The 27,519-nt window shown below is 40.3% G+C and overlaps 1 protein-coding gene across 1 annotated transcript in view; it reads right to left on the bottom strand.

Moving 5' to 3' along the window:
• SLC39A10 (solute carrier family 39 member 10) overlaps positions 1–6,688 on the bottom strand; it is a 138,371-nt gene extending 131,683 nt beyond the window's left edge. The window contains exon 1 of the mRNA XM_032354264.1: positions 6,592–6,688. The gene's annotated coding sequence lies outside the window, so the exon portion shown is untranslated. The remainder of the gene's footprint in view (positions 1–6,591) is intronic.
• Positions 6,689–27,519: the final 20,831 nt, after the last annotated feature.

Here is a 27,519-nt window from a genome sequence, read left to right as displayed (position 1 = left end):
GTGCTGGAGATTCTTTCTCCCTCTTCCTCTGCCCTCCTGTTCTACTCCCTCTCTCTAAAATAAGTGAATCTTTTAAAAAACATTAAATAAAAATAACTTTAAAATAAGGAGCGGGTGTGTGTGGGTGGCTCCGTCATGAAGCGTCTGCCTTTGGTTCAGGTGATGATCCCAGAATTCTGGGATCGAGTCCCGCATCAGGCTCCTTGCTCAGTGGGGAGCCGCTTCTTCCTCTGCTCCTCACCTGTGCTCTCTCGCTGTTTCTCTCTCTTTCAAATAAATAACATTAAACAATCTTTCAAAAAGGGGCGCCTGGGTGGCTCAGTGGGTTAAAGCCTCTGCCTTCGGCTCAGGACGTGATGTCAGGGTCCCGGGATCGAGCCCCGCATCGGGCTCTCTGCTCAGCGGGGAGCCTGCTTCCTCCTCTCTCTCTCTGCCTGCCTCTCTGCCTACTTGTGATCTTTGTCTGTCAAATAAATAAATAAAATCTTAAAAAAAAATAAAATCTTTAAAACAATAAGGGAGAAAACTATAGTTTACTGGAGCAAATTGGCCTAATTTACTGGAGATAACTAATGAGTGGTACTATTCTATGATAAATACAGACTAACTGATTCCATCCTTCCTGCTCTTGAAGCGCTCACCTTCTGAAACAGGACCCGCTGAGCAATTGGCTTTTAGAGACCAGAGTGATGGTGGATATTGAGTATCTCCTTCGACTTGAAGGATTATCATGACCACATACTTTTTTAAAATTACTTATCAGTTATCTAATCCTCTGACCAAACTGCTATTGATAGTGAACCAAGAGTATCAGATAATTTATCAATTCTTTACTTGTAGAAAATATATAGAAAAACATAAATCAAGAATTAAGGAGAGGATGTACCGGTGATCATTTTTACAGAAAAATTATTTTACCAAGTGTTTATTGTTTTATGGAGGAAGGAGACAGTTTTTGACAGTTAACCATTTTTATGTCCGTTTTATAAATTTAGAGACGTATCAGTCAAGAAAACCTAATCACTTTAGTTATTGTGCCAGAAAATCTTCTGCATTTAAAACTTCTTTTTGGCCTAGAATGCATTCTACAAATTGACTTTTCTAATTATCTTTGGTCTTCTCAGATAACCCATTAGTATTTTTCATGCATTTCCTCATCAAATTGCACAGATTTCCAAGTGGGATTAGCAGGTTTAACAATTTCGCTATTAGCTATACCAATAGCAACCTTGGAGGATGTTTTGCTTATTTTCTACTTTAGCAAATGGTTTATTTGGTATGAGTAACAATCTGGAATTTGCATCTGAAACATACGAATTTCTTATTTTTAAAAAAACCCATACACAAATTGTTATTGATAATAATATATGCTTGAAGGAATTTATTTTTACTGTATGTATCCCAATTACTGAAATATTTCTTAAAAAGCAGTACTTACATCTTCCTAAAACATTTATATCTATGCATATATAACTTAAATTGTGTGTGTGTGTGTGTGTCTATAAACATAGTATATGCATTTATATTTAAGGAAGATTTTATAGAATTTGAGAGAGAAAGCCTACACATTGCTATTTTATAAATATAGAACTATATAGCTTCTTTCAAGAATTGAAGGATAGATTCCAAGGTAAGGTTTGTCTTTTTTGTTGAGAAAATATATTCTCATTTCTAATAAACTGTCATTCTCACAACAATACATAAAATGGAATTGTGGTTAAAAAATTTTTCCACTTTAAATAGTGCCCTCTTTCAATATATTGTACTACTTAAAAGAGAAAAAAAACTTTTGAGTACATTACCTACTTAAGTGTTTTTGTCACTTATTTTGAGATCATACATCTTTTCAAAAACTAACAGGAGTTACTTTTTATTTTAAGTGATTTGCTTTAAAACAATTTTCTCTTCTGGTTTTGGGAAGCAACAGATACTGAAATTTTTTAATCTTTCCAAGTAGTTTTTTTCTTACTTTTGAGGGAAGATAGGGAAACTTTGGAAGACAAGTTGACCAAAGTAAAGCCATTTGGGTTTTAGGCTAACCCCTACTCTAAAAGTCAGCAGGTCATAAAAAGAGTCACAAAATCTGAATCACGGAAGACCGCAAGCCCCAGTTCCAAGGAATGGAGCCAACCAACTGAGCCGGCAGCCAGAGCCAGGTCAGCGCCCCCATGGTCAGCTAATTTAAAAAACAGAAACAAAACAAAGAACCTAATAAAACCCTTTGTTAGATGCAAAGGGAAAATCCCTCCTCTCCACCTGGGAAGAGAGACTGCTACTTTGTCTAGAAGTAGCTCCTTTCTTACTTTAATCCTTGCAAAATCTTGCCCCCTTTCTCTGAATGACTTGCTCTTTAATTCTTTCTCGCCCAAAGCCAAGAACCCTCTTGGTGAGCGGTCCAAGGCCCTGCCTCCTGGCGCCTTGGACAGTCTGGCATCACTTTGTAGTTTTGGCCTTCTCTCTCTACTCTAATTTTTCTTTCTTTCCTTCAGTGGAATCTCTGCCTCCCACATTTTCTCTTTCCCTTCTTTCTTCCCTGCCTCCCTTCCTCCCTTCCTCCCTTTTTCTCTCTCTTTTTCCAAAGAAGGTGTTTTAAAAGGAGGCAGTCACAAAGTCCCAACTCTGTGAAGGGCTGTTAATAACTTCTGGGAACACACGGGGACTATTTAAAGGCAACTTGTAGCTTTTTACTTGTATTTGAGATGAAGAATAGTGCCTATCCTCTTGACTTCAGTGCCAGGCTCATGGCTAGGTAACTAAATTTTTGAAAATCCTAACCTTCGTCAGGAGACCATAGATCAATGTAAAGGACCTTGGGGAAATTGAGCTTGGATAATCTTCACTCTGAACACACATGGTGGGAGGGAATAAAAATGTTCTTCACCATGTCACAGAACAGGAGAAGTCCATCACCCTACTTTTTGAGAGTCTAGCATGGTTAGAGGTCAAAACAGGAAGTGCCATTGTTAAGAGGCAGAAACATGAAAGTTCTGTTCCTAAAGCACTTTCAGCCTTCTTGCCCATGAGGACATTGTGAATGCAGGAACTCTGGGTGGGACCAGATGGCTTCCTGGATTCTCCTTAATCAAAGTGTTAAAGTTTGTTTTTCTTTTAAAATGCAGTTAAAGGAAAGAGATTTTGCCGTGTCAGAAGAGAACAACATTCAGTTCCTTTTAGATTTTTATGAGCATCTGTGATCATTTGTCATACGTGGCTAAAAAATGACCAGTACTGATGAAATGCCATTTTATTTTTAAAGAAAAGCTTCAGCACACTTTCCCAAAATAATTAAAAAAAAAAAAATCTCTGCTTCTTTCTGGGGACATTTTGTCCATGCCTAAATGTAGGTGCATACACTTTTATGTTAAAAACCATCTTTTTACCTAAATATACTGATGGCCAAAGACTTACATTCTATGGTCTCTGGAGCTGATGATATAGAATTCCACTTTCTAGGTTTCTTGTGCACAGATACTAATAAGTCATTCTTAAGAACTTGTTGGCTTGAGGTAGTATTTTAAAGAAAGAGAAAAATGTTATAATCCTAAAAAATGAGGGAGAAGCCAGAAAACAAATAATATGGTAAATAGATATCTAGGTCTTTAACCTTTCATTTCTAACCTTTCAAGTTTTCTCCACCCCATGTTTGATGACAAATGAATATTCTAGAACAAAACTAGTCATTCAGAATAAGGATAGGAATAATTTTCTATAGGTAGAATGAATCCAAATAACTTTTTCTCTCTTTTCCTAATGAAATAAGACCATTTCAAACAAGGATATACCAGTATATTGAGGGAATATTTTCAGCCCAAATTCTTTTTTTTTTTTTTTAAGATTTTATTTATTTATTTGACAGACAGAGATCACAAGTAGGCAGAGAGGCAGGCAGAGAGAAAGAGGAGGAAGCAGGCTCCCCACTGAGCAGAGAGCCGGAGGAGGGGCTCGATCCCAGGACCCTGAGATCATGACCTGAGCCAAAGGCAGAGGCTTAATCCACTGAGCCACCCAGGCGCCTCCAGCCCAAATTCTTAATTAGATGCTTATCTTTATTGTTAAGCTGTCGTCATCATACCAAAAATGCAACTTACTACAGTAACAGAATAAAAGACAAAATCCTCAGATAATAGACAGGGAACTTAAAGTACAACACCTCTCTACACACTCGGATCCAGTTAAAGACTTGATAGAGGACACCATTTTGTGTGTTCTTCATCGTGGTCTTAAATATATTTGAGTCTGGAGTTCCTTACGTATTGATTTCTGCATACAATCTGTGGAAAAAGAAGTTTTCTGACTTCCCTATTAAAGAATATGAAATGACAGGGCACCTGGGTGGCTCAGTGGGTTAAGCCACTAGCTTCAGCTCAGGTCATGACCCCGGAGTCCCGGGATTGAGTCCCGCATCGGGCTGCCAGCTACGCAGGGAGTCGGCTTCTCTCTCTGATCCTCTCCCTCTCATGCCCTCTCTCTCTCTCTCTCTCTCAAATAAATGAATAAAGTCTTAAAAAAAAATAAAGAATATGAAATGACTGGCCATAATGAAAAGTGAGAAGCATTTTGTAAAATCATTAAGTCTAAGAGTAGGTGGGATTGTACTGCATCTCCTAATCCAGTCGTCCCGTAGGTCTTTATTTATTTATTTTTTTCCTACTAGCAGAGCGGAAAAGGAAAGTTATGGGACCAGAATGAAACTTTCTAGAGGTCTCTTTATTCCACACATGTAGTTGTAACAGAATGTGCTTAAGAATCCATTCCTCAGCTGCAGAAACCAAGGCGAACAGCAAGAATTAGCAGAGTAGAAGATGGGCAAGTGATTCTCCGAGGGTCTTAGTGTTTCAGAGCAGAATATGATCACGGGGCTGTTCAGTGTAGCTTCCTACCCTTTCACTCTCCAGGGTCATGGTATTTCTGTTTTGTTTTACAAGGGGAGTTGGAAATTTAATGGGGTTTATTGATGCAGTTGGAATTTTGTAATAGAGGGTAAATTAAAAGGAAGTAAGACTTGATTACAGGATCAAAGTTCTATTTGAAAACTATGGGGTTCTTACAGGAAGAAACCGGAAAGTCTTAAAAAGCTGTACACTTAAAAACTATTTTACAGTTTACAAAACACTTTTATGTAAAATTATTTCATTTACACATACAATGAGGGAGCTCCGGGGTCTGCTAGCAGAGCTGTGACAGTAACTGTGCACATCCTGGTCTCATCTAAGACTCTTTGCATTTTCTCTTTTTCTTTCTCTCTCCCACTCTCCTTCTCTCCTTCTACCCCGTACCCCAGTGACTGATTCTGAAACTTATTATATGGTTGCTTAACAACACAAAGAACTAAAAACTTTTTGAGGACAAATTTAGTGTCCTATTTATTTTTGCATCTCTACTATCTAATCCAACATAGGTATTCGGCTAATATTTGTTGAATGAATGAATATAATAAAGTAAAAAGACAAATTGAAAACTGAACTGTCTTTCCAGAAAGTAAATAAGTAAGGGAGAATAGAAAATTAATACTATGGATTTTAGATAATTATTTAGAATATCAAGTACTAGATTAGATGCTATCTATCATCTGATCTGTCATTTATCTTGTTAGTCTCACTCCAAATAATCATTTTGTCATCTGTTATTATTTACAAATTTTCAGGTCATTAAGTCATAATTAAAATTGAGAAAGATTTGTCTTGTTTTACTGACAGCATAGAAGTTAGATGCCATTCTTCAGTAACATAAGGTTGTTCAGAATACAACAAATAAAAGTGGTCATTGACAATTATTTCTCAATAAAACTGGGGGAAAAGTGGTCATCATTACCTGTCACATCTGGGAAAGTATAAGACTGTAACCATTAACTCTTATTCTATTTATGGCCGTTTTCCTTGTTTATCGTTGTTATATTTCCTTTATAAATTTCACAGGATCATTTTTATATAATTTCATCAGCCTGGCTTATCCGTGAGTAGATTTCAACTGGCAACTGGCCACACTTAGATGAAACAAAATTTCATTCATATATTTTGTTCTGCCTGCGTGTCTAGGTAAAGATCCTGCATGTGTTCAGCTTTATTTTATTTCTGCAAAGACTCTCTAAGTAAACATTTGTGTGTGTGACTTGGAAGAGAATTGAGAGGAAGAACTAATTTATTATTGATTTAAGACTCAGAATCATTGAGGTCCCATCCTAGCAAGGCACACAGAGAAGAATCTCAAAGAATATACACATTTTACAAAACCAAACCCATAAAGCAAATAAAAATGAAACAGCCAGTATCCAATTTAGATTCTCTAGATCTATATACCAAAGACGAAAATACAGAAAAATGGCCCACGCTGTAATTTTGCCAACTTAGTTAACTACAGTTAAGAAACACTGCACAATGCCATCTAGTGACAGGTGACCAGCATATGAGTCACATAGGAATGATGGGGTGAGGAGGTGAATTTCCCAGGGTTTGTATGTAAAGAGAAAATCCTTCTGAGAGAATTACATTGGATAGATTAGTTTTATTTCTCTGGGTACAGGGAGTGCACGAGAATTTATCAGAGAGCGGCAGCGTGGGGATTTTTATTTTGAAAGACTGCATTGCCACCTACCTCCAAGTCTGTACCTCCACCTCCTCCTGCAGCGGGCCTCACCATCCAGTCCGCAGCCGAGCTCAGAACTGGTGAGTGTCCTCAAGTCGCAGCCCCGCGTAGAGTGACAGGTGGCGGAGGTGGAGCACTTTAGAAACCAGTCTCAAAAAAAAAACAAAAAAAACCAAAAAAAACCCAACTTCAAAAAAAGGAACCAAGATGATTCCTAAAACAATCTGTACCCAATTAAAAATAACAACAACAATAATAAATAAACTGCTGGAAGTTCAAAGAGTAAAACTAAAATAAGGATCAGAGGAAATCATCTTTGTTTTTCTCGGTCAACGACTGTGCAGACCTGATGCTGTCTTATTCCTTGTACCAAAGGCTCACGGAAAATGCCAGAGACCTCTCCCTAAATGGCTGTAGCATTATGCCCTAAGGGAAATAATTTTCTCCAACATTTCTCATCTTTTGTAAACAGATGGCATAGGGTGGTGGTGTTTTTTTTTTTAAACGAAAGACCAACAATCTGTCAACTGTGGAATTCTCATAGTCCAATAGTTTCTTTTTGGCTAATTTTTCACAACTAGATTAATCAGTGCTGCTACCATAGATACATTTAAGAAAACGAGATGCTTCCCCGTGTTCACGTAGATTCGTTGAGAGCTCGATAGCACTACCTCAGTTGTCTCAGAAAAATATCAAGTTAAAAACCCTTGTGAAATGAAAAGAAAAGCTTATCAAAATCTCCAGCTTTAAGTGCATCTAGTTGTTTTCTCTTTATTGTTGCCCACACGCTGTGATTGGAGCACAATGTGTGGAAATTGCATAACCATTATTTCCACAAATCAAAGCTATTGAGAAATGGGAAGGCCCGCGCAGGAGGGGCTACATGAAATGTTGATTAAAAAAAAAAATTCTGCCTTTATGTCTAAATCTTCCCTTCTTTCTTTCAACTGTTGCTTAGTTTTAACCATCACTGGGCTTTCTTTTGTTTTTTAACTAAAATCAGAATTCGCTACGGGCCAAATAACATTTTTTGAAAAGTGCTGTCTCTCTGTTTCTTGTATTTTTCTTCTGTTCAACTTCATTTTATTATTTTGGATACCTGGACTAGTCTGGGCAAAAGGTTCTGAATTCAAATATTGGAACCACCGAGATAAACTTCGGTGCAATTTCCATGCCTGGAATGGGGGGAGGGGAGGTTCGGTGCCCTCAGCCCGACCCACTGCAGGTTGGGAGTGAGGGCGTGAAGAGAGTCCTTTTTTTCTACTGCTTTCACATTGAAAATACTAATCGGTTAGGTGGTCATTTGGGTCAAAGTGAGCCTGAACCCATCATTAGCGAGGAGAGCAAAACATGTCTCATTTCAGCTCTCTGTTCCCCTGTCCAGCGCAATTTGGGGTGCACTACTCTGGCTGATGCGCCCACACTCCTTTCCTTAGAGACGCAGGTATTGCTGAGAACTTCGAATTTCCCCTTTGCCAGTGACTATATCAGAGTTAGGCTGGAGATGGGACGGGGCCCTCTAAAACCTTTCTGGAAATCCGGAGGCACAAATTGTACTTTACTTAAGAGGGAAACGCACTGCTGTTGGGAGAAGTTGTACTGAAGTATTCTGTTAGCCCTGCCCATTTTCAAGTCATTTTGAGGAAGTAATAGTCTGCACAAAAGGCATAAAATTTAGCGATGCATTGACAGTTTCCAACACCTGGGATGTAATGAGCATAAATATCTTTTTAGCTTTCTAGATTATGATCAAAGATTGTTTTCTTCTGTAATATTTCTCTTTGAAGTAGTATTTTGGTGTTTTTAAAAGCAAATTCCAGAGAGTATAAGGTTAAAATGTGAGTAATGCAAACATCTATGGTCAGTCACACAGCCTCATTTTGAACCAAGCTTTTCTTTTATCTTTACATTTGGGACCTTTTTTTTTTTTCCCCCTATCCTTTTCACCCCTGGGATTTTTCTGGTTAGAGAAGTATATAATTGCCTTTCTGCCCACATTCCCTTCTAAAAGAATCTGTTCCCACCCACAAACCCTGCTGAACAGATGGGCCTAGTCATCCATGGTTCTATCAGATGACCCTACTCCTCTGGCTCTAGGAGATGAGGACCATTGTGTGGAGACCCACTATGCAAGTCAATCTATGGGTTAGGCCAAGCCAATTATATCTGAGACTTTTGAACCAAAGCACAAAAATCACAGGTGGATGATGGGAATTGGATTTGCAGAGTCACAGGTATTTGGCTTGAGAGTTGTCCTATGGTGAACCTCGGCCATGTGTAAATCAAATGTATGAGGGAAACCAAAGTGTATCTTGAGCCAGCCCAAGAGAGCAACACAGAAGAGACATGCAGGGAGGAGTAACAAGAGCTCTAGTGGATATTTGTGAGGTCCCGACTCACCATCCTGGCCTCTTTCTACTTTCTAAGTTAACATCATGTTTCTCAGCATGGTTTGGGTTGGCTTGCCTAGCTCCAGGGCTAATTGTTGACTGGCTTAAGACATTGTCCTCCAGATACCGACAATGAGGTTGAAGTTTGAGGAAAAGAAGTTTGCAGGTAAGAAAACTGCTCTCTAACCCATGGGAGTTAACCCAAAAGTACTTTCTGCTTTTGTAGATAAGAACTAGGAAGCTTTGGTTGTTTCTGACTACCTCCTTGAGACCACTAGAAGACACGAGGATTAGATGAAAACAACATAATGGAAGACAGAGTACAGCAATGAAAAAAAAGTAGGTCTTTGTTTATATTATAGAGCCATTGGTTTTTTACTTTTCTTTTCTTTTTTATTTTTAAGTAAGCTCTGTACCCAACCTGGGGCTCAAACTCATGACCCCGAGATCAAGAGTTGCATGCCCAACCGACTGAGCCAACCAGGTGCCCTTAGAGCCATAGGTTTTTTTAAAGCCTGCCCAATTTTTTTTATTTCTCGGTCATATGAACAATATATACCTGTAATTATTTAAATTGTTTGGTTGTATTTTTTTTCATTGATAACTCAAATCTTAAATTTGAGAGAGACTAATGATTTTCTAGGTCTCAGAAGACCCAGCAGTCTCTTGAATTTCACCAGTCCCTAAGGAGAGCTGGCCTTAGCAGCATTTTCTCCATTGTGTTTTGCCTGGTTCTGCATCATTTAGCAAAGTGCGTGGTACATACCAGCGCATCATCCCCACCTCTCTCTTTCAGTGATTTTTTCTGCATATAATCTTTGAAAGTAGTGCATTTCAAGGAAGCATCTGATATTTAGCTTGTGTAAAGTGATCTTGGAGAAGATAAAGACACTTTCTACTGAAATGAGGAAGGAAGAGGCTAGTTAACTTCTTCAAGGCTGGGAAAAGTAAGTGATAGAGGGCCACGAAAACAGACCACATGACACATACTCTTACTATCTGTATTTTATTGACGTCTTCATTCCTGTCTTGGTAAGACTTTGTCTTCCGCATTTGAAATGAAAATAGATAGGAAAAAAAGATTATATTTTCCCAGAGTCTGAATCAAGGGGTGGGTCTGAAAGTTTGGTGCATTACCTCAGTTAATCCTGACCGTTCTGCCTGGCAGGGATCATCAGTTCCACCATGTGAATGGAGAAAATGAGGAAGAAAGATCAATTAACTTGTCCGTGATAGTAAGTGATAGAGTTGATAGATACTGGAATTAGAAAATTCACTATTACTTTGTGATAATTATCAAACTGTGATGAATTTATGAACTTTCTGGCCTTGCCATGTCTGGAGCTCTTGCTAAAAGGACACCATGGCAATATAAAATATCTCTGGAAAAATCATGAGAAGCTGGTAGCAGTGGTTCTCTCCAGGGATGCTAACTGGGTAACTGGGAAATATTTATTTTCCACTGCTCAGTATTTTGTGCCTTTGGCATTTGAACCATATGCTTATCTTACTTTATCCTAAAAAAAAGTGATTTATTTTGAAAAAAAAAAATCATATCATGACAATTTTTTATCTGATAAAATGACAGGTTTGGATGAGATGACTTGGAGATCCCTTCTATCTCTAAAATTACGTTGTTGTGTAGTTCCAGAAGAGGTCTTCCAGTTTTAGAGAATACAGAGATTCCTGCCCTGAATGTTCTCACAAACCACTAAAACCGCCTGCCCAGGATCCTAAAAAGATATTTTTGGCAGTATCTATGGCTTAAAAAATAATCAGATACGCTGAATTATGTTTTGGAAGTTAACCTTTAGATTCAGATTAGGCCAAGTATCTCTAGGGCCCAATAAAACCTGAAGGAACCTGCCAGCATTTTCACTTGAAAGAATAACTTTGTTGTGATTAACGCCGAACTACCTGAGGAGTGGAGAGAAGAGCAGTTAGGAGTCCAGCAATTAATCACCCCAGATATCTCCCGTGGGTGAGGACAAGCTGAAGGCAAGCATGCTTGGCACATTTTATTTTCTCAGGAACACAGCAGGCATCTTGTAAAATCACTAGGATAGGCCCCACAACCAAAACAAAAGAGGACAAAGAAAATTCATGTACGCAGGCACTGGCAATCTGCCTTCATTCTCTAATGGCAAACCCTACAGGAGACAGGAACCCTTTGGAGCTGACCTTGTCTCTTCTTACCAAAGACAGTTCGGTATGTGACTGTGCGTTTGTGTCAACTAAATGCTTCACGTTTATGAAATCTTCCAAGGGTCCCATCCCAAATGAATATTATCATAAGGAGCTTTTTGGTCAAACATGGCACCATATTTCAGTACACTGACTTAAAGTATTGGTGTTTTTGAGTGGTCTGAAACGATAAAAACAACAAAAAAGCCCTTTTCTTGCATCAAAATGAACATAAATATGAGCCACACGGCGAAGCTCCACTGTTCTTCGCATTGGAGTTAGTCACATCTAGTTTGCTGCTATAGAAAGCAAATCAGTTCTGCTAACTACAGCCCACAGTATTTTGCACATCATTTTTCTGAACTCCTTCTATCTATTTTGGTAGCTGAAATGCTAAAAAATTCTGCCCCAGAACTTGTTTCTGGAAAAGTCTGTGCTCTGCCTTTGATCTCTGCTCCTGGCTCACAAGTCATTCTTGGTAGAAGTTATAAGGCAAGAGAGGGAATTTTTATTTGTGGAATTTTGTATTATTTTTTCTGTTCACCATACTGCATTTCCTCCTCTGAGGCCCCCAAAAAATTCTGCTATAAATTGCAACAGGAAGAGACAACGATAGCCTTTGTTTAGACCTCAGAACGGTAGGAAGAGGATCCCTGAGTGAGATCCCAGCTTGAAAGTTATTTCTGCCTTCTTGTGTAAGACATTATCTGCAGAATCTTAACTTTTATGAGAGAAGAATAGAAATGTGCTGAAAGAAAAATCCATTGTATACTTGCAGCTGACAATCCCATGAGCCTGAAGGAAATGCCAGACTCATGCCTCTGTTTCTACTTGCCCACAAGGAGCTTCTGGAGATAACCTTCCCAAGTCAGACCAAGGACTCGGAACAACTAGCACTAGATTTCACAATGATGGAAGGCACTGAATGAACCACTTGGTATTATAGTCATACGTTGATCTGCCAATGTTGGCATCAGATCTCCTGTGGCGATTTCAACTGGCCAACCGAAGAGACTTCCTCCCAGACTCATTCTTGTCTGTCAAGTCAAACATAACTTTGGGTTCATCTCCTTCCCTTCCGATCTGATCACAGCTTCAGAGTGTTCTGGAAAGCTTTACAGACACAGTTGTCTCATTTCGATCACCACCAGGAGAATCCCCTGGTATGCGGGTACAAACTTCAATCCACGTGTGGTTTCTTCTCCAGCTGTGGCTCGGCTTCTATTCTTTCTGCTATTGTTTAATGGAAGGAGGCAAAGTCTTTTGAGGAAAGTAGTTCGCGACCTTCTCTGTCTCATCCGGAGACCTCTGTCCCATTTCCTTGTTATGGTTTGATCAAAGCATCGAGACATCCCTTAGTGAGGAGTACTCAGAGAATTTCTGTCATGAACTTAGCGGAACTCAGATCAGGAGACCAGAATACAGAAAACCCATTAGTTCGTGAAGACCCAGAAGGGAAATCCTTACATTCTGTTGCTCAAGCTCTACGTAATTTTAAAATACAGATGCCTTCCTTTCATGCCTTCCTTAAAGGGATGTTTTTATGATTAATGAGATAATGTGCATAGTGTGTTCTGCATTCCTGGAGCAAAAGTCCCATGTAAGAAACCTATTATTATTTATTATTACCATCCAGATGCTGGAACTCCATATTTCCCAAGGACAGAATGAAATGTAGGACAGATGCAAAAATTCCAGATTATCAGCAAGCTCTAGGGAAACTAGCATATGGTGGGTACCCTTTGATAAATACGCTAAATACATATTTATATAATACACTGGCAAGTGAAATTAGAGAGATGTCTTTGAGTGTCCTCACCAGAATTGAATGAATTCCCTGGTGCACTAGTAAGTGGAGAACTCTCTAGGGGCAGGTGGGTTCCTGCCAGCGTTTGCAATAGGCCCCTTTCCTCTTCCTGTGCCTGGAAGCAACAGTTGAGCAAAGAACCAGTGCTACTGAGGCTCCTTTATTCTCTGTTAATGGGAACAGAGGTACAACCCTTTCAGAGGGCAACTTGGCAGTATCTATCAAAATTGCAAATTCTGGGCACCTGGGTGGCTCAGTGGGTTGTGGCTCAGTGGCTCAGTCATGACCTGCCTTCGGCTCAGGTCATGATCCCAGGGGCCTGGGATCGAGCCCCACATCGGGCTCTCTGATCAGCCAGAAACCTGCTTCTCCCTCTCTCTCTGCCTGCCTTTCTGCCTACTTGTGATCTCTCTCTCTCCATCAAATGAATAAAGAAAAATTTAAAATTGCAAATTCATATCCTCTTGACCCACTAATTCTACAACTAAAAATTGACCCTATGGATATACTTGCATCAAGCTTTGCTTATGCAAAACAAAAACTGAAGACCAACTAAATGTTTGTTCATAGGAAGATGACTGTATAATTTAGTGTACACACATTCAGTGGCATATTATACAACAAAAACAAGACTGAGGAAGATTTGTGTCTGATAGAAAGATCTCCAAGATATGTTTTTCAGCAAGTTGTAAAACAATATGTGTGGTATAACTGCACTTGTGTAAATAAGAAAAAATAAATGTACATAAGCTGGGATACACACACACACACACACACACACACACACACACACCAGTGATTAACTGGGGTTCATTTGGAGGAGAGGAACTCAGTGTATTATGGAAGGAGAAACCATTCCCCCACTGTTTTTTTTTTTTAAAAGATTTTATTTATTTATTTGACAGACAGATCACAATTAGGCAGAGAGGCAGGCAGAGAGAGAGGGGAAGGGAAGCAGGCTCCCCGCTGAGCAGAGAGCCCCACGTGGGGCTCGATTCACTTGAGCCGAAGGCAGAGGCTTTAACCCACTGAGCCACCCAGGCGCCCCAACCATTTCCCCTTTTTTCTTAAACTTTTTAAAACCATATTTACATATTACCTTAATGTTAAAAATAGATCGTTTGCAAAGAAAAAAGGGATTTTCCTGTTCTTTTACTGAAGCTTAGAAGAATGAAACTTGAAAAGCTGTTGCTACGAGGCAGCTTCCACTCAGACTCATATTTCCTCCATCGGAGCACCCTGAGCTCCCACAGCGCTCTAGAAATCTCATTGCCATCCCAGTGATTCGATCAGAACCACCCGGTGTGCGTCTAACATACCTGTGAGGCCAAACCTTTCTTACTCTCCAAGCCAGGATGACAAGGTAGGGATAGGATGTTATTTATTTTCCAATTTCATCATCTGTTTTTTTTTAAAATTTTTTTAAAAGATTTTATTTATTTATCAGAGAGAGAGAAGGGGAGAGAGCAAGCACAGGCAGACAGAATGGTAGGCAGAGGCAGAGGGAGAAGCAGGCTCCCCGCCGAGCAAGGAGCCTGATGTGGGACTTGATCCCAGGACGCTGGGATCATGACCTGAGCCTAAGGCAGCTGCTTAACCAACTGAGCCACCCAGGCGTCCCTCATCATCTGTTTTTTTGTTAAAGAAAATGTTTGCCTCACATTCACCTAAAACATACCTGTGACTGTGGCTATGTAATTGATGGTCACAGATCTTCATTTCTTATTATTATAAATGCATTGAAGACTGTATATGTTCTCTTTCTCTTGCAAAACATCTATTCTTTTCATAATTAACAATTTTATTATTTATTTATTATTATTATTATTTATTTTTTTTTGCAGGGGGAGGGGCTGAGGGAGATAGAGAGAGGAAACCTTAAGCAGGCTCCACAACCAGCACAGAGCCCTACATAGGGCTTGATCCCACCATCTTGAGATCATGACCTGAGCCAAAACTGGAAGTTTGATGCTTAACCACCTGAGTTACCCAGCGCCTCCCATAATTAACTATTTTATTTTATTTTTAATGATTTTATTTATTTATTTGACCGAGCAAGAGAGCACAAGCAGGGGGAGCAGCAGAGGGAAAAGCAGGCTCCCTGCCAAGCATGGATCCAGACACGGGGCTTGATCCTAGGACCATAGCTGGGATCATGACCTGAGCCAAAAGCAGATGCTCCAACTGACTGGGCCGCCCAGGCACCCCCATAATTAACAACTTTAGATTGAGCATGAATATTTTAAGTAATACTCTTCCAAAAATGTGAAAGCCTATCAGGTATTATTTCAAATGATAACCTTTCTTTTATGAAAGTGAGCACATAACATATATTTAGGAAAAAAATATTACAAATATACAACTACACATTTAGAAAAGATAGGCAAGTATGGAGGAATTTTGCTCTTCCGTTTGTTAGAGTAAATGTATCATACAAAAACTATTTCAGGTTTCTCATTTTAAAGGAATTTAAAACCAGTTGCTAAAAAGAATGACAGCATGTATAGTCATTTTGGACACACACTATGCAACTATGTAAGTATGAATCATAGTTAGAAAATAAGTCGTTTACAAGCACAGTAAGTTGGTCTTTATTATTGCCTTGATCTTTATTTGGGATTTTTCTACAACAGCCCAGAGTTAGGAAGGAGAAATAATCCTCAAACTATTTCTCAGTTGAAGTATGCTCAAATGGAAACCAGTTTTTTGGTAAGGGCTGACCCCAGTACCTTTACATATGTCACTTACAACTTCCCAGGGAAGTTTTGGGATGTGTGTACAAAACCACTGTGACAAAGTCGAAGGAACAAAATATTGATAATTTCTACCCTGATCTACCTGGGATGGCCTTGAGACCATGTAGTATAATGAATGTGTGAAATTATTTCCTTCTTTAGCATGTCAGCCTGACAAACCACCTTAGTTTCATTTTTTTAATTTTTAATTTTTAAATTTAAATTCAATAAATTAACATATAATGTATTACTAGTTTCAGAGGGAGAGGCCAGTGATTCATTAGTCTTTTATAACCAGTGTTCATTACATCACGTGCCCTCCTCAATGTCCATCACCCCACTACCCTTCCCTACACGGCCCCATAGTGGCATTTTTTATTTATTTGTATATAGTGAGCTTAGTGTGCTTCATGTTTTTGACACGGGATAGTAAAGTATTATCATTTTACGAAGCTGAAAAGCAGTAGTGGCCAGCATGTGGTTCTTGCATCAGCAAAATTCAATCACCTGGGAGCTTGTTAGAACGACTAATTCTTGGACCTCGCCCCAGACCTACTCGGTCGGAAGCGCTGGGTGTGAGGCCCAATAATCTGTATTTAACAATCCCTAAAGCTTGACAACTGCTTCTCTAGAGGAATTCTTACAGTGTGGGGCTAAATAGTACAAAATACGTTGGCTTGCTTTTGTGAGAGCTCTGACTCTGTAATGAGAGTGTGTCTACCCCCAGTTCGTCTCCACTACCCAGAGCCATCCTTCTGAAAAATCATATACTCGGACGGCTTGCATCAGAGTCACATGAAGGAATTGTTAAAATTCAGATTCCTGGGCCTCTCTGATGGCAGCGCCTGACAATCTGCATTTTCAGCACACATCCTAACCAACATGTGAAAACCAAATTGACCTTCTACCTCTACTACTGAGTAGAGAGGAGTTGTGGTAGTTGTAGTGTTTCTTTTTTTTTTTTTTTTTTTTTAAAGATTTTATTTATCCATTTGACAGAGAGAGATCACAAGCAGACAGAGAGGCAGGCAGAGAGGGAGATAGAGGGAAGCAGGCTCCCTGCTGAGCAGAGAGCCCGATGCAGGACTCGATCCCAGGACCCTGAGATCATGACCTGAGCCAAAGGCAGCGGCTTAACCCACTGAGCCACCCAGGCGCCCCACTTGTAGTGTTTCTTGAGAAAGATTCTTATTCAATTCTTATTCTACTTCCTTACATTTTAATTTGTGGCATTTTCTTTTCTTTTCTTTATTTTTTAAACATTTTATGTATTATTTGAGAGAGAGCATGAGCAGGGACGAGGGGTAGGGGGAGAGGGAGAAGCAGACTCCACGCTGAGCAGGGAGGCCGATGTGGGGGCTAAATCCCAGGATTCTTTTTTTTCTTTTTTTTAAAGATTTTATTTATTTGACAGACAGAGACCACAAGTAGGCAGAGAGGCAGAGAGAGAGGGGGAAGCAGGCTCCCTGCTGAGCAGAGAGCCCGATGCGGGGCTCGATCCCAGGACCTCGAGATCATGACCTGAGCCGAAGGCAGAGGCTTAATCCACTGAGCCACCCAGGTGCCCCAAATCCCAGGATTCTGAGATCATAACCCGAGCCAAAGGCAGACACTTAACTGACTGGGCCGCCCAGGTGCCCTCCTAGGTGGCATTTTCTTAGTGCCCTGCTACCTACCTCTCTGGCATCATCTCTAGCTCTAGTTTTGGGGAAGGGCAGGTGATACGGAGTGACCTGGGTCAAGCGGGGGAAGGTGTTACAGACAGACATCCTAAAAAACGTGTGTTATCTATTGAACGTGCTTTCCCCAAGCCGATGGGTATGAGCATTCACAGGGTTGACTAGGTTGGAAGACAAGGCTGAGTCTTCGGCTGCACCTTCCCGTCAAGGACCGCTGCTCGCACTCACTGTGAGCAGAGGAGGGTGAAGGAGCAGAGGGCTCCTGAGGAGGGCTGTCCGCTCGCCGCCCAGCCCGCTCTCCCTGCTTCTGTGGCTTCAGGGCACCGCCCGAGAGCTTGCCGTTGACCCTAGCCGCAAACCTTCAGCTGTGGACTGAAGGGCACCGCCCGAGAGCTTGCCGTTGACCCTAGCCGCAAACCTTCAGCTGTGGACTGAAGGGCACCGCCCGAGAGCTTGCCGCTGACCCTAGCCGCAAACCTTCAGCTGTGGACCCTTCATCCACTTGTATCTTTTGAGTTCTCCGAAGATTCAGCTTTTGAACAGTTGTACGTCATCACGTCTGCCAGATCCTTCCCAGTCTTTCTTGGAGCCTCCTTTTCTGTGTCCACCGCTTAGTGCTGCTTTTCCCCGGCTCCCCCCCCCCCCCCCGGGTGTGGTCTTTCTTGCTCTCTTTCGCTTGTGTTCCCTTCCCTCTCTCTTAACATTACTGCATACTTACTGGGGACCAGGCTGTCTTCTGAGCACTTTACATGATATAACTCAGTTAATTAGTCTAACATTTCACATTTGTGGGAAAAGAAACAGAGAAGTTAGGTTAATCTGTCCAAGGTCGCTTAGTGAGTTAGGAATGGAGCTGTGACTCCGACCTCGGCATTCTGGCTGCAGAGCCTGTGCTATAGTGACTCTGTCATATACCTGTTTGTGTTTGTTTGTTTGAGAGTGAGAGTGTACACATGACTGTTATCGAGGGTGGGGGAGGGGCGGAGGGAGAGGGAGAGAGAGAATCTCAAGCAGACTCCATGCTGAGTGTGGAAGCTGATGCCGGGCTCGATCTCATGATCCTGAGATCATAACCTGAGCAGAAACCAAGAGTCAGACACTCAACCAGCTGCGCCACCTGGGAGCCCCTACACATAAACTTTGCAATCTTAACACCGACTGCTCTTATTTACATAGGTATTTTTGTGCCTTCTGATGTATCATCTCTGAAGAAGACTGTGTCTTCCTGTCTTCCTGTGGTCAGTGGCCTGATGCAGTCTCCACGTTCAGAAGTGGCTCATAAAGTAATTCTGGAAATAATAATAGTCATCCTTGACGAGCTGTTACCATATGACCACGACAGGCCAAACTTCAGTGACATCTTAATGAAAACTGATTATATCACTATTTCTATATTTTGGAGATTTCTATGATTTTGTGATACTTTTTAATCATGCAAAAGCCCTATTTCTGTGCAACAGCAATAGTAAAACCCTTCAAAACAAGTATGTATTAGACACTGGTTCCAAGAAAGGGGGAAGTTGGGGCAAACCACATCCTGCTCTCAGAGAAATCGGTGAAGGCAGTAAGAATGGCCCAAGGAAGGGGGAGTTAAGGGGCCTGGGGTCGTGATGAGGACTTTGCCTTGTCAGGGTTTATCAACAGTAAAAATGTTCTCTGTTTTTACACTGCAAAGCCATATTTCTAGGCCTGTTTATGGGAAGGGAACCCAAGAGAGCAGGAAATTGCTTTGATGCTTCCAGCTTATGTTTCTTAGGCCTGCCGGAACAAGGTACCACAAACTCAATGAACTAAACAACAAAAATTTATTCTCCCACATTCCTGGAGGCACGGAGTCTGAAATCAAGGTGTCAGCAGGGTTGGTTCTTTCTGAAGACTCAGAGGAACCCTCAGTTTCCCTGAGGGAGAAGCTGTTTCTCTCCCCTCTCCTGGTGGTCACTCAGAATCCCTGGCATTCTGCTGCTTGTAGCCGTATCGCTCCAATATCTGCCTCCACCATCGTGGCCTTCTCTGTGTGTCTAATTTTTCCTCTTTTTAAAAGGACACCTTAATCTAGTATGACATCGTTTTAACTTGATTACGTCTACAAGACTGTATTTCTGGATTCAGGGGTTCAGACTTGAGTATCTCTTCCCGGGAGACATAATTCAACCCAGAGCACCCCTTCAGAGTCCCTCAGATAGACTCACCATACAGACTTTTCCACTTGAGGCTGGTGGTGTTGAGGGTAGGAAAGGAGTGGACACGGCCTAGGAATCCTGGGGTTCTGTGTCGCAATGCCTCCGCACTTCACCCGTGCGGCTGGATGAGGCTAGAAGCCATGCTTATTTGTTTTTACTGTTTAAGGTCCTGAAACTGTATTTGAAATACATTTGGAGCTTACTGAAAATAATTCTAAAATGTATATTTGCTATAAAGCATTAGAGTCAAGAGTGTAATGATATATTTTTTAGATTTTAAAACATTTTATTGTAGAAATTTTTGGACACACACAAAAGTTGAGAAGATTGTATGTATTAATTGTTCAGCTTCAACCATTATCAGTATTTTGGTACCTGGCTTCATCTATCCCCTACTCCCGGGCTGGTTTTTTTCCTAAAATATTTTAAAGCAAAATAGACATCATGGCGTTTCACTCGGAAAGACTTCCCGTAGAGAAGGTTAGTGGCATTCTGTTTAAAAAAAAAAAAAAGTCCTCAGTGTCCACCAGAATCTCACTCCAGAGGACAGAGTCCTCTCCCATGTAGATAGTTTCATTAGACTCTTTTCTCATACTTAGCATCTGATATCAACCATTCCCCGCGACCCTATCCCACTTCTCCCGAAGGTGTTCACTTTCTTAGTTCAATGGATCACTGTTTTACCTTGTTTTTCCTGTATATTACTTTGTAACCAACTACCCCAAAGCTTAGCAGCTTAAAACAATACATATTTGTCATTTCAAGTTTCTGTGCATCAGCAATTCAGAAACATATTAGGTGATTCAAGCTAGAGGTCTCTCAGGAGGTTGAGTCAGGATGTTGGTGGAGTGATCTGAAGGCTTAACTTGGCCTGGAGGACCTATCTGCAGGATGGCTCATCAAGTGGCTCTTAGCAGGAGGCCCCCGTTCCTATAGCGGTCGGCAGGAGGCCACATGCAGCTCTGCTGAGGGTTCCTTGAGTATCTTTAGAAGATGGCAGCTTGTTCCCCCAAAGAGTTATTCGGAGAGATCAAGGAGGAAATCACAGTGGCTTTTATGATCTGGTCTTGGTAGTCATACCCAATCCCTTCTATCATGATTTATTTATTAGAAGCGAGTCATCAAGTCCAGCCTACACTCAAAAGTTGAAGAATAAGTCTCACCTCTTCAAGGAAGGAGAATTTAAAAATTTGTGGACATATTTTAAAATCACTGCAATTGGGAACCTGGTTGGCTCAGTCAGAAGAACATGTGACTCTTGATCTTGGGGTTGTGAGTTCCTGTCCCACCACAGTTATCAATCAGTGGGACACAATGCAAAAATGGAGAGGGAGCTAAACCATAATATATGTCTTTAATGAATGACTGGTTTGGCCTCCAGATAAAGATGACGGGGGAAAGAAATCCTGGAAATTTTCCTTTAAGCTCTTTCTCTTAACTGTATTTATTTATTTATTTTTAAATAATCTGTACACCTAACATGGGGCTCAAACTCACAGTCCTAGGATCAAGAGTCAGATGCTTTACCACCTGAGCCAGCCAGGGACCCTTCCTTTGGACTCTCTCTCCTCTCCTTGCTGCTGGATCTTAGAGAATCTAAACGTTTTTCTAGTTGCCCCAATACTTCAGTGTCCTAACTAGATTTATCTTCCTCCTCAAAAGTGTTCTGTACTTACAAATGACTGATTAGTCATTTGCTTCACGTTACCTCTGGTCACGATTTTTACCTCCTTAGTATAGACGCTAGCAGACCTATACTTTCAAGTCCAATTACGTTTTTAGGGTTAGATGGATAGGATCTCAGAAGTCATTTAATCATTGGGAAATTAAATCAATGAGCCAAAACTCATGTTCTAACAAATAATTAAAATAAAGGAGAAAGAACATTAAATAAACTGACGAATTATAAAATAGCAGAGCTGGAAGTGCTCTTAGGATTTTCTAGTTTAAGTCAATGGCTCTCTTCAGGGACTAAAGTAAGGCCCATCTAAACAGTTTGTTCCAAAGTCACCCAGTTAGTGAGGGAGCACAGTTTAGAGTATATTTCAGGTCTGTTAACTTCCAATTTAATATTCTTGTTACTATACTACAGTTCATTTTGGTCCTCATTATTAGATGCAGATCCAGATTTTGTTTTAGCTTTACTTCGAGTCACTTTGTAATGGGAAGGGTTCCTTAATCTAGTATATAGTTAGTTCAGTAGTTAGAGTTAAACATATGTTTTGGTCCCAAGCAGGACTTCTTGGATATAAAAGAGGGTATTATTAGTAATTATGTTAAGCTGACAGGCATAAATTTGGAAGGCTTTGGTCGACTGGTTTTTTTTTTTTTTTAATTTTATTTATTTATTTGACAGAGAGAAATCACAAGCAGGCAGAGAGGCAGGCAAAGAGAGAGAAAGAGAAGAAAGCAGGTTCCCCGCTGAGCAGAGAGCCCAATGCGGGGCTCGATCCCAGGACCCTGGGATCATGACCTGAGCCAAAGGCAGAGGCTCAACCCACTGAGCCACCCAGGCGCCCCTGGGTGAACTGTTTTAAATGGCAACCAGTTAGTAGGTGTCATGATGAAGAGAGATGAAGGCAGAGGCAAGATGTTCTTCAATAGTTTATTGCCAAATATGTTCAATGTATATGTCAATTTGACCACAAGACATAACACAATAATAATAATAAAAGAGACTTTAAAAACTGTCTTCCGGATAGTCCTAGAGTTTCTTTGAAAATGGCAGGAAGGAGAGCTCCAAATTTCTGAGCGAAAGTCATTCATTCATTCAACAGATACTTATTGTTTATTTTGTAACAGGCATTGTTCTAGGAGCCAGACATATGACGGAAAACAGACAAAAACCTCTATGTTCTTGTAGACTATTTTTTTAAGGTAAACTCTGTGCCCAGTGTGGGGCTTGAATTCATGACCCTGAGATCAAGAGTCGCATGCTTTACCAACTGAGCCAGCCAGGCATCCCAGAAACTTCTATGTTCATGAGGCCTACTTTTTTAGTAATGAAACAAAAGAGATCTTATGAACTTAAACAATTAGCAAGATTTGGGTATTGCATTATTATTTCAGTAGTGGGGATTGAGATATTTACATTCTTAGGACCGATTCCTTGGTGACCTATGCTATTTAGTATAGAGCAACGGATGAAGATGTGATCAGGGATGCAAATGAAGTCATGGTTCAAATAGTTTTTTTTTTATTTGTGAAAGTATCTGAGCAATATGGGAGCTACTCTTGTGACCTTGAACTCTCCAGTCCTGTAGTCTGATCCAATGAGCTGATTTGCTTCAACAAAGTAAACTCATTTGTCTAGCCCAAGGGAAACATTTTGCCAATTTTACAGTTGGATAGTTCCTTTAAAAAAAATCCATTACTAGTTATTTCTGCATTAAGATTTGCCATAAATTAAATCTGTGCAGATTTCCAGCCGAGCTAGAATTTTACCAAAATAATAGAGTCCTACTAATTACTATGTTAAGTAAATCTTCATCCTCTCTGTAAATAATGTAGGTGGTAATTTACTCTTCTGTAGATGTATAAATTAAGTCACCAGGAGGTTAACTAATTTGCTCAAGGTCACAGTATGTGGTGGGGTTGAAAGTGAACCTACAAACCTTGGTTCTTAACTTTTAAACTCGAAGTCTATTTCCCCGTATTCAGATATATCTATATGTATTGATAGACATATATAGATATAGATATATATATTAACCTATATTTATATATGTAAATAATAGCCTATATATACACAAAAATAGCCCATTTCTAGTAATAGTTTATCTATATGTCATAACACCAATCTGAATGTAGTATTAACAGTGTTGGGGTTCATCCAACAAGTTCTGTTGAATGATTATTTTATTCTAATAATCTTTAAGAATAGAAGATAAGGATGAGTTTTAGGTCAAAAAACATTTACATTCTGAAACCTCAGCACTTGCTTGTGTGACACGGTATAGGAAAAAAATTAATTCAACTTTCCTTTTAAGTTTTATTCTCCTTCTAGGCCCACACTCGGCAAGAATGGCCTGTGAGTAACTTTTTTGGGCCTTACAGAATGCTTGGCAGCTACTTTGTGACACTGGATGAAGACCTATGGACACCTATTAGGTGTATGGAACAAGTTCTTACTTTCTATATTTTGCGGGAAAATAGCACCCTTAACCCAGTTATGCAAGACCAGTTGCATATTTACTCTGGCCGTAATCACCATTATCACTATTATCATCTAAATGTAGTTAAGCAGCCATCTGTATCTCAAGGTCTAGTTCACTGATAATGAGAAATGAAAACGAAACAAGACAAAGGTCCTGAAGCGCTTCTCTGATTCTTGCAGAAGAAAGATGAGAAGCTTGTTCTAATTCTCTCTTACCCTGTAACAATGAGTAAGAATCCATTTCTTCAGTAAGAATCAAAATTTTATTGGTTCTTACTCATCCTTACTTTTTTCTTTAATAGACAGACAAAAAAATTAAGAATGTCAATGTGTAAAATTGCATATAAATTATGACTTCTAAAGAGAAAATTTTAAATGGCTTTTCTTAAAACCTAGCCCCTGAACAACAGTGTGCAAATACATCTCAGACCAGCAAAACCACCAAGCTAAACAAAATCCACATATGATTTATATGTATATGAGAGAAATAGCACATTTAAGATTCATATTGCTCAATATATTTCTCTAAAAACAAATTAATTCTATTCAGTTCAAAACTTATTAGTCTTTTAGTGTGGTCTGGTCATGCAACTGATCCACTAACACAGATTTCACTGATTTCCTTGAAAAATCTGCACAGGAAATGACAAGGGTCAAATCTTAGAAATTATGCATGTCTAAAATAAATTCAACTTTGGAGGGTGTTAATTCAGAAAGATCAAGGAGATTAGGGGAATAAATTACTGCATGCAAAAGGAAACTTTAATCTAATTTTCTGGGTGAACTACTCCCCTGCTTGATCAATTCCTTTTTTAGAAGATTGGCCGAAATGGATTACAAACATCAAATTTTAAGTAATATACAGTTGGCTTTCCTCTCTGTCTATGTCTCTGCCTCTTTCTCCAACACACACACACACACACACACACACACACACACAGCTCTAATTTTCAGGTCTTCATTGATGATTCCAGAGCAGACAATATATTGAAAAGTTTAGAAAAGACCAATGGAATATGTCTCTTGTTATGAAGTACAAAACCTGTAAGCCAATAGAATGCTAAGAGATGAATGAGTCATATCAGTGCATGAAAAGAATTCTGAAAACACAGGCAAATTCATCTCAATCTATGTTGTTACTGGAGAGTTCTAATCTTTGATTTGTAATGAGTGAAACATGCCAACCAGGTATAATTTCTCGTACTCATAAAAAAGTCAAAAAACTCTCTTGACCCCGTATCTCCCTTTTGATATTGCCTTATCTCTTTTATAGCATAGCTCTTTGAAAGTGTCTCTGATTCTTATTCTTCCCTCTCATGCTTGAACTTGTTCCAGATTTTTGCTCTTACCACACCGTTCGCAAGGTTCTTGTCAGGGTCACTACTGGCCCCTTCTTGTCAAATCCAGTGGTTAATTCTCAGTCCTCAACTTACTTGATGACTGGATATAGTTGATCTCTCCCTCTTTCTTTTCTTTTCTTTTCTTTTTTTTAAAGATTTTATTATTTATTTGACAGAGAGAGAGAGAGATCACAAGTAGGCAGAGAGGCAGGCAGAGGTGGGGGGGGGGGAAGCAGGCTCCCTGCTGAGCAGAGACCCTGATGGGAGGCTCGATCCCAGGACCCTGAGATCATGACCTGAGCTGAAGGCAGAGGCTTTAACCCACTGAGCCACCCAGGGCTCCCCTCTCCCTCTTCCTTGAAGCACCTTACTTTCTTCACTTTCGAGGAAAACCACTCTTTCAGTTGTGACTGGTTGTTCCTTCAAGACTCTCTGATGACTTCTATCTCACTTAGAATAAAAGCCAAGGTTCTCACAGTGGCCCACAAGGCACTCTGTATTTGCCTCCCAGCATCTCTCTGTCTTACAACTTTTGTCTTAATATTCTTCCTGTCACTTCCTTCCCTCCTGCCACACTGGCTTTCCTCTGCTTCTGTGAGGAGGCCTGATACACTACTACCTCAGAGCCTTTGCACTGGCTGTTCTTTCTTGTGGAGTGTCTACATGAATTGCTCTGTTCCTTCCTTCACGTTCATGTGATGTTGTATCTGTATCTGTATCTGTATCTGTATCTGTATCTGTATCTGAGGTTGTATTTGTGAGTTCTCAGCTCCTCTGTGCTCCTTGTTATGCAGTACTTTTTGTCCTTAGTGCTTACCACTGTAGCACATTATGATCTGGCTATTATTTATTTCTCTCACAAGAATGTAAGTTCTAGGGTCAGAGCCATCATTTTGTTCCATGCCACAGTCTCAGCACTTAGAACATTTGGCACAAAACTGGTCTTCAATAAAAAGTGATTGAAAAAATGAGTAAATGAAAGAATGATTGACTACATAACCATATAACAATAATACTGTTTTTCAATAGTACCTAATAGCAGGGCATCTGGGTGGTGCAGTCATTAAACATCTGCCTTCGGCTCAGGTCATGATCCCAGGGTCCTGGGATTGAAGCCCCGCATCGGGCTCTCTGCTTGGCGAGAAGCCTGCTTCTCCCTCTCCCACTCTCCCTGCTGTGTTCCCTCTCTCATTGTGTCTATCTCTGTCAAATAAATTAACAAAACCTTAAAAAAAAAGAAGTACCTGGTGGTAACGATTATTACTACTTTTGTAAAAAGCATCAAATATGGTAAATTAGGGGGCACCTGGGTGGCTCAGTGGGTTAAAACCTCTGCCTTCAGCTCAGGTCATGGTCCCAGGGCCCTGGGATCAAGCCCCACATCGGGCTTTCTGCTCAGCAGGGAACCTGCTTCCCCTCCTCTCTCTCTGCCTCTCTGCCTACTTGTGATCTCTGTCTGTCAAATAAATAAATAAAATCTTTTAAAGGGGCACCTGGGTGGCTCAGTGGGTTAAGCCGCTGCCTTCGGCTCAGGTCATGATCTCGCGTCCCGGGATCGAGTCCCGCATCGGGCTCTCTGCTCGGCAGGGAGCCTGCTTCCTCCTCTCTCTCTCTCTCTGCCTGCCTCTCTGCCTACTTGTGATCTCTCTCTGTCAAATAAATAAATAAAATCTTAAAAAAAAAACTTTTAAAAAAAATATGGTAAATTAGGATTGCTTTATTTAACAAATTTTCTTGATACTCTGGACCATTTAGAATATCCTTCTGTGGGGTGCCTGGGTCATATAGTCAGTTAAGCATTAGACTCTTGGTTTCTGCTCAGGTCATGATCTCAGGGTTGTGGGATTGAGTCCTGTGTTGGGCTCCACGCTTAGCATAGAGTCTGCTTAAAGATTCTCTCTCTCTCTGTTCTCTCTATCTCTCTCTCTCTCAAACAAACAAACAAATAAAAATTCCTTCTACAGAATTAAAAAAAAAAAAAACATGGTTTGTGGGGTGCTCAGGTGGCTCAGTCAGTTTGATTTTGGCTCAGGTCATGATCTCAGGGTCTTGAGACTGAGCCCATTGTCAGCATCTGTGCTGGTGTGGAGTCTGTTTGAGATTCTCTCCCTCTCTCCCTCTCCTGCTTCCCCTCCCCACTCTCACACTTTCTCTCTAAAAAAAAAAAAAAAAAAAGTGTAGTTTGTGGTCTGAATAGTAATAATTCATTTTCTGTCTTAAGGGGCATAGTTTTCTCTTCACTGTTGATTTTATAGACTACTCACCATAAGGAGGAAAACCAGCAGAACTGGAAAAGAAAAATGCATACGAATTTCTCTCTGCTAAAACTTAGAGAAATTTTAATGAACCGATTGGTATTATTATAAATAGAGACTGAACATTCAACTTGTACTCTGCCTGCTATTTGGGTAGCTGCTGAGGCTAAGTACTTCCAGGTTTGAATACATTGGTTCAATAGTTAGACTT

The sequence above is a fragment of the Mustela erminea genome, chromosome 8 (assembly GCF_009829155.1).
Source record: "Mustela erminea isolate mMusErm1 chromosome 8, mMusErm1.Pri, whole genome shotgun sequence".
NCBI lineage: Eukaryota > Metazoa > Chordata > Mammalia > Carnivora > Mustelidae > Mustela > Mustela erminea.
Note: the sequence above shows the minus strand (reverse complement) of the source record. Positions and strands in the feature narration are given on the sequence as shown.